This window comes from Carassius gibelio, chromosome B22 (genome assembly GCF_023724105.1).
Source record: "Carassius gibelio isolate Cgi1373 ecotype wild population from Czech Republic chromosome B22, carGib1.2-hapl.c, whole genome shotgun sequence".
Classification (NCBI taxonomy): domain Eukaryota; kingdom Metazoa; phylum Chordata; class Actinopteri; order Cypriniformes; family Cyprinidae; genus Carassius; species Carassius gibelio.
In genome coordinates, this window is record NC_068417.1 from 12,823,934 (window position 1) to 12,830,756 (window position 6,823).

At 37.0% G+C, this 6,823-nt stretch overlaps 1 long non-coding RNA gene across 1 annotated transcript; it reads left to right on the top strand.

The window, feature by feature from the left end:
* Positions 1-644: 644 nt before the first annotated feature.
* On the top strand, positions 645-1,830 carry LOC127987153 (uncharacterized). Its single transcript, XR_008161067.1, has 3 exons — positions 645-865; positions 948-1,241; positions 1,671-1,830. It is a non-coding gene; the product is annotated as an uncharacterized LOC127987153 (long non-coding RNA).
* The last annotated feature ends 4,993 nt before the right edge of the window (positions 1,831-6,823 follow it).

Consider the following 6,823-nt stretch of genomic DNA (forward strand, 5'->3'; position numbering starts at 1 on the left):
AAGTGTGTTTTCCTGATTTTCTGAAACACTTATTTGCACAATTATATTTACATTTTGCATTGGCGCCAACCCAGTGTAGTTTACAATGGAGGATTTGTTTTTTTGCATTAATGTTGCTAAGTTAGGTGCGTATAAAGTTGGTAACTTATATATTATCCTTATATATTGGGAAATCGAAAATAGGCCTGTAAACTTGATTTTACTTAGGAAGCATAAACTCATCGCCTTTTGCATGAGCACTTGACTTGATAGATGGAAAGAGTAACGTTAGCGTTAACGTTATGGTGAGAAACGTTTGTTTTCGGAGTGACACATTAGTCTTTCAATATAAGTCGTATCTAAAACTAGTTAGAGTGTAATCTAAATATATTCTAACTTATTGTTAATAAAGTGGGCTTTGTATGTGAGCACATTTTAATTTTAATTTTGCACTGGATTTATTGGCACAAATCTCTATATCACAGAGGAAACGTTACTTCATTCACTTACATTCTAACTTGTTCCTCAGCCTCAAATACAGTTTTGTGTATGTGAGAGAGAGAGTGTGTGTGTGTGTGAGAGAGAGTGTGTGTGTGGTGTGTGTGTGTGTGTGAGAGAGAGAGAGAGAGAGAGTGTGTGTGTGTGTGTGTGAGAGAGAGCGAGAGAGGGAGTGTGTGTGTGTGTGTGTGTGTGTGTGTGAGAGAGAGAGAGTTAGAGAGAGAGGAAGAGGAGAGAGCAGTAGACAGAATATTTTTAAGTGTTTTTAATGAAAAGTTGGAGGATGTCCCAGGATGAGAACAAAGATATGGTACACCTGCTTGTCAAGATTCTAACGTTAATGTCCCACTTCCAGGAACATGAAAATGGACTGGTTTCACATGCAGATGTAAGTATTTAATTTTCTTCTTTCCACTTCACCACATTATATTATGTAATATTATTATTTGTGTATTGTGTGTTCTCTACAGGTTGCAGCATCTGCATCTGATGTTGAGAAGACACTCAATCTACCTGCCAATCCTCATCTGATTTTGCTGGGTTAGTGTGTCATTGCACATGATGAAGAAGAAACATTTACTGATGGCTGAGATATAAAATTGTTAACATTGCTGTTGTGCACAATTGTTAAAATTGCTTCTTTTTTTTCTTTTTTTTTGTGAGTGTCCAGTCAACATTTTTGACTGCAGTTGCAACAGTGTTTGCTGTGTACTACATCTTCAACCTGCAGTATCAAGAGGCTAGAGGTTAGAATTTTTTCAAAGGTAAGTGTTTTCCTTTTTGCGTATGTTTTTATCACTCTCTTAGAATCTGTGGTAACACTTTATAATAAGTATACAGTAGTAAAGTAATAAATTATTTGCAAACTAGTTACCTCAACCTTTCTCCTGTGTTCTACTTGTGTTCTTCCATTTCAGTTTTTTCAGTTCATCATCTGAAACACTGTCAAATGTGGTTTTATTCGCATGCCAGACACGGAGAAAATAGGAGAAAGGCATGTAGATCCACATTAAATCCAAACGAGTCAGAATATATATATAGATCGTTTGCAAATGATTTATAAGTGCTTTATTACTTTATACTTATTATAAAGTTTTACAAAATTAATCTAAATTCTAAACCAAATTAATTAATCAGAATTTTGAAAAATGGTTATTATACACTTTGGTAATTTTTAATGCAACTTTCCTTAGATGATTCTATGGAATAAACCCAGAAAGAGGCTCAAAGACCTGCCGAGGCAAGGTAGTCTCCAAGAAGACGGGGAAGGTGGTGAATAAGAAGTCCACTACAGTCAATCCAAAGGTTGCCACTCTACAAAAAAATCGAATGGACTTCAAATGGGACTTCATCTAGGCAAGTGAAGTTACACATACATTTTCATTAAATACAGTTCTTAATACAACTTATTTCACAGTTTACACACATAGAATATTTCTCACATTTAAACTTGTTTAACAAAAAAAAAATCAACATTTAAAAGTAGTCAGTTGAAAAAGACTGATGTGACTCATTTTGGTTACTAACGTTGCGTCCCTGTAGTTTGCATTGCATTGCATAAAATAATTTACAGCAAAGAAACGGTTTTATAAATAAAATATCCACAAACCTATATTTGACCCAAAAAAAAGTCGTCAGTGGCACTGAGAACTACCCTGAAGATGATACAGTCCGCACTCATTACAACCCCTATGTTGTTGCAACTGTTCAGTCCCAGGTTACACAAAAACTGCGGGTTCGAGCCCTGCTCGGAGCGAGTCGTTGCTGCTGCTGCTCTCGTTCAGTTTCAGCCTCGGGATCTGATTCTGGATCATAAATATACGCTGAATCTGACTGTTAGCCATGGTTTGTTTTGGATGTTTTTTTCCTCACGGTAATGTCACAGCTTCCAAATGCTCTCAACAAAAGCCTACTGGCGCTCGTGATTCTTTAGCTCCGCCCACACGTCACGCTTCCAGCCACTCGTGTTTTTCCGGGAAAAATCGGTACAGACTATCTTTCTCTTATGAATATAATAAAACTAAAGACTTTTTGGAGTTATGAAGGATGCAGTACTACTCTATAGGTACTCAAGATTAACAGGATATTGAGTGAAAACGAGCATTTCACCCCTCCTTTAAGAAATAAACGATGTGCAAATCCGTCGTCAAACTGGGCCTTGTTTGTAAAACAAGCATCTTCGAAATGCAGGGAACAAACAAAAACACTTGCACAACTCCGTTGATGCTCTGTAAAAATAAACTCCATCCACTGGTCCCTTAATGCTGTTTCTCTTTTGGTAATCTGTGCAGGGTTGTCTTGCCCTGGCAACCAAAAACACACTTCTTTTGTGACATTTGGCGACGCTCTCGCTCTGATCAGTGAAGTCTGTTGTGCTCTCAGTGCTCTGCTATACGGGAGCGCGCTCTTCCGGCAGAAGTGCCTCAGGACCCATATAAGGAAATTCCGCTCCATCTAACGTCACACAGAGCCATACTCGAAAAAAACTTTCCGAAACTTGTGACAAACAGGAAGAGGTATTTTTGGAACAGAAATACTCCTTCAAACGTTCAACTTAATTTTTGAAACTTTGTCCATGTTTAGCATGGGAATCCAACTCTTTAACAGTGTAAAAAACTCAGTATGCATGAAATAGCATTTCACCCCCCCTTTAATCTAGTGTTCCTTTTTTTGATTAGCTAATTAATCCTTTGGATAACTTTACAAAAATTATTAGTACAACTTCTAACATAATATTGTAACTTTTATTCATTAATACACTAATCCACATCGCGATTTCAGTTAGTGTACAACACTATTTTATTATATTCATCACAAATGTGACAAATTCTGTGACAATCCACATTATTTGCCTAATTCCGTTTTCATGATTGGATTCCGTGATTGCCTCCATGTTTTTCACATTGTGGAAATCGTAGGGTCCTAAGTTTCTGAAATTTTTTATATTGTTATACAGTATACATGTTTTTTGTTATGTTCTATTAAAATTCTGCTGATGATATTTTAACTTAAAAAGGATTTTTCTCTATGTTTATGTTTCAGACTACACCCCTCCCTGGCTACACTTGCATCAGAGTTGGTGACAGTTTTATGCTTCTGAAACGTTCTTGGACTGTTCTACAAATCCTTGCCAGGTTTTGACTTTTATTACACCAAAATAAGATTCTTGTTCAGAAGTTGTTTGCCATTTCTTAAAGGCTGTTTTTAGGGGAACGTACACTCCAAGCCCATGCCCATATATTGTCATACTCATAGCACAAAGCTAGACCTAAAATGGCTGCTTGTTTTGTGTTTTATATGGTCAACTTAAATTAGTTTAAATATGTCCACAGACTTCTGCAGGGTTCATTTTGCACATTGTCTGTTTTGTAAATTGGTTAATTTTCTTCTCTCTTCATCTCATCTTTCTCTAACACATACAAAGACTGATTCTTCCATTTTGATTGCTTATTTTTATTTTTTATTTTTTTGAGAAAGCATTTGAATTATTGGTTGGGCACTTAAATAAATAGTGTTCTATAAGAAATACCCCCTTGGTCTTCTCTTTTCTGTCTATTTGCTGCCACTTTTTAGTATAAATGAAATGACAGTTTGTGAATTTGTTAAAATACAGATATTTTTAATAAAGTTAATGATTGGCAAAATTGCCAGTTCTACGGTTTAGAAAAAAAAAAAAAAAAAAACTAGAATACAGTAATGATTCCTGAAAAATTACGTTACACCGCTAGAAACCCTGCTGCCAGTATATTACTGTTAATTTACAAAAAAAGCTGTAATTCAGAAAACTGTAAAATGACGGTACACAGCTGGAAACCCTGCTGCCAGTATATTACCGTTAATTTACAGAAAAGCTGTAATTCTGGAAACTGTAAAATTACAGTACACTGCTGGAAACCCTGCTGCCAGTATACTACCGTTAATTTACAAAAAAGCCGTAATTCAGAAAACGGTAATAAAACTGTAAAATTACGGTACACTGCTGGAAACCCTGCTGCCAGTATACTACCGTTAATTTACAGGACAATTTTTTACAGTGTGTGGATTCATACCACCTCACAAGAGGTCTGGATAGCTGCAATGCCGGCTGCTTTGCTGATGAGAGATTATGGCCTCTGGTTAGACTAAGGCCAGCTCGAAATAACTGAGAAACTTGAACTAATTCTCTGACTTCTCCACAGACTTCTCTCAGCTCCCTCAGGTCTGCTTGAAAAGCCTGATGAGTCTGCATTAGTTGTGCATGCTCATGACACAGGTGCTGTAATTCACTGTCGTGTGCACAGGAAATGAAACCAGCCACTTGAGGCAAGGAGAAGAATGGCTGATGGAATTCAGCATGCTGTGGAGGCTGATAATTTGAGGACATGACCTGAGCCCCCACCTAGAAATTTTTAATGTTCTAGGAATGTTTTCAGCGGCTAGTTTTATTTTAGTTCCCAGAATGTTCTGCTAAAAGTTAGGATAACATTCTCTAAAAACATTCTAAAAATGTATATTGATAAAATTGTTACAACATTATTCTCTAACATTCTAATAAAGCTTCCCATCACACTAGATCTGGACTGACATTGCTCAGAAGTGAAATGTTGGTTGCAAGTAAAAAAACCCAACCTCTGTTTGGTGTCAAACTCTAGTGTAAATAACTCCAGAAACAGTATTACCAACTTCACTTATTAAAAACAAGATTTATTTCTGTCATAAATGTAAAAAAAGTTCTTACTGAGATAAGCAGGGGTGTTGGTGGTTTATTGAAAATAATAGTTTAGTTTGATGTCACCATTATGGTGATCAGTACTTAGGCAGTATGACTCTTTTCAGTGTTACTGTTCATTTGGCTGCTGTAATTATATTTGTTACAGCAAAAACAGTATGAGAAAGATGTCATCAGGTGACGTTGGTACTTGCTGATTTTAAAACTTTTCTGTTGTAGTGATCTGATCAACTGGTTTTATCTGGAGTTGAATCTATGCTATTAATTTAACATTAGTGACTATAGCAGATGCAATGCATAAGATCCTACAAATTTCTATCATATTTTGTCTGTTCTTCTTCAGTTACATTGTTATTGAACCAAAGAATGCTTAGACACACAGAGACCTCAATAATTAGTGTATGAATCTCAACAATGGCGACATGCTTCATGCCGCAATGCATTCTGGGTGCCATGGATGAGTTTTGCGTGATGTACCCAGAATACATTGCAGCATGTCATCATTGTTGAGATTCATACACACAATCTTGATGTTTGTGTGACAAAGAAAGTTTTTTTTTTTAAATGCTTTAAATAATCAGCTTTAAATTCAGTCTCGGAGTCTCGGAGTGTTGAGCCATGAAGTTGCTTTAATATGTAACTAACACCATACATTAGATTGGGTGAAAACAGTTATCCAGACCACATGTGTGATGATGTGTTAATCATCAGCAATCAACCAGTCTCATCTAACCACATGTTCTCTTGTTGTTTGCCATAATAAAGATTACAGCAATTAAAGAACAACACTGACAAGTCAAGTGTCAAATTGAACAACTAAAGCCAACACTTATCACCATTATGGTGACATCAGACCAAACTATTACTTTTAAACAGACATCTGCTTAAATCTTAATTAGAATGTAAGGGGATAATGTTCTAATAATGTTAATAATAAACATATTTAAAATGTTTTTAGAGAATGTAATCCTATCTTTTGAGAGAACATTCTGGGAACAAAAATAAAACTACCCGCTGAAAACATTGTTAGAACAATCCATGGGAATGTTCTTAGAACATTTTTAGAACAAAAAATTCTAGCTGGGCCATCAGAACAGACCAGGTCACCACCAGGGGAAGTGGCGTAAGGCTGGAAGGATAGGGGGGTAGCCCGGTGGACAGGTGCCTCCCAGGTATGTGGGACATCATACTTAGTGACAGGTCTGACTCAGGTATACTGTACTTCATAATTCTGAAGATGAGCTGGTGGACGAGTATGGCGTTTAGGACAAGCACAACCAACAATCTCCTAATCAAGATCCATCATGTCAGAAGGGAATACTCATCCGGCTCAAAAGACCAATTTGTTGGAGAGACTTTGGGACTATTAGGTTCTGATCAGGTAATGATTGAGTAAACCCCCCTGGGTGCTGGTCAGAGCAATAATACAGAGGAACACAGGAAAAGGGCTGCTGTGAGTGCAGACAGCATTTCAACCCAGTAGCATGACTTTCCGGTCAATCTTTCCGGTGCTCCCGATAAGCCAATCCGGGCTAGTGATGGGAAGTTCGGATCATTTTACCAACTTAGACCTTTGAGTCTCGTTCAGCAAAATGAATTCATCTTTGAGTCTCGGTGCTGGCAGGAGTTGTAGGTGGG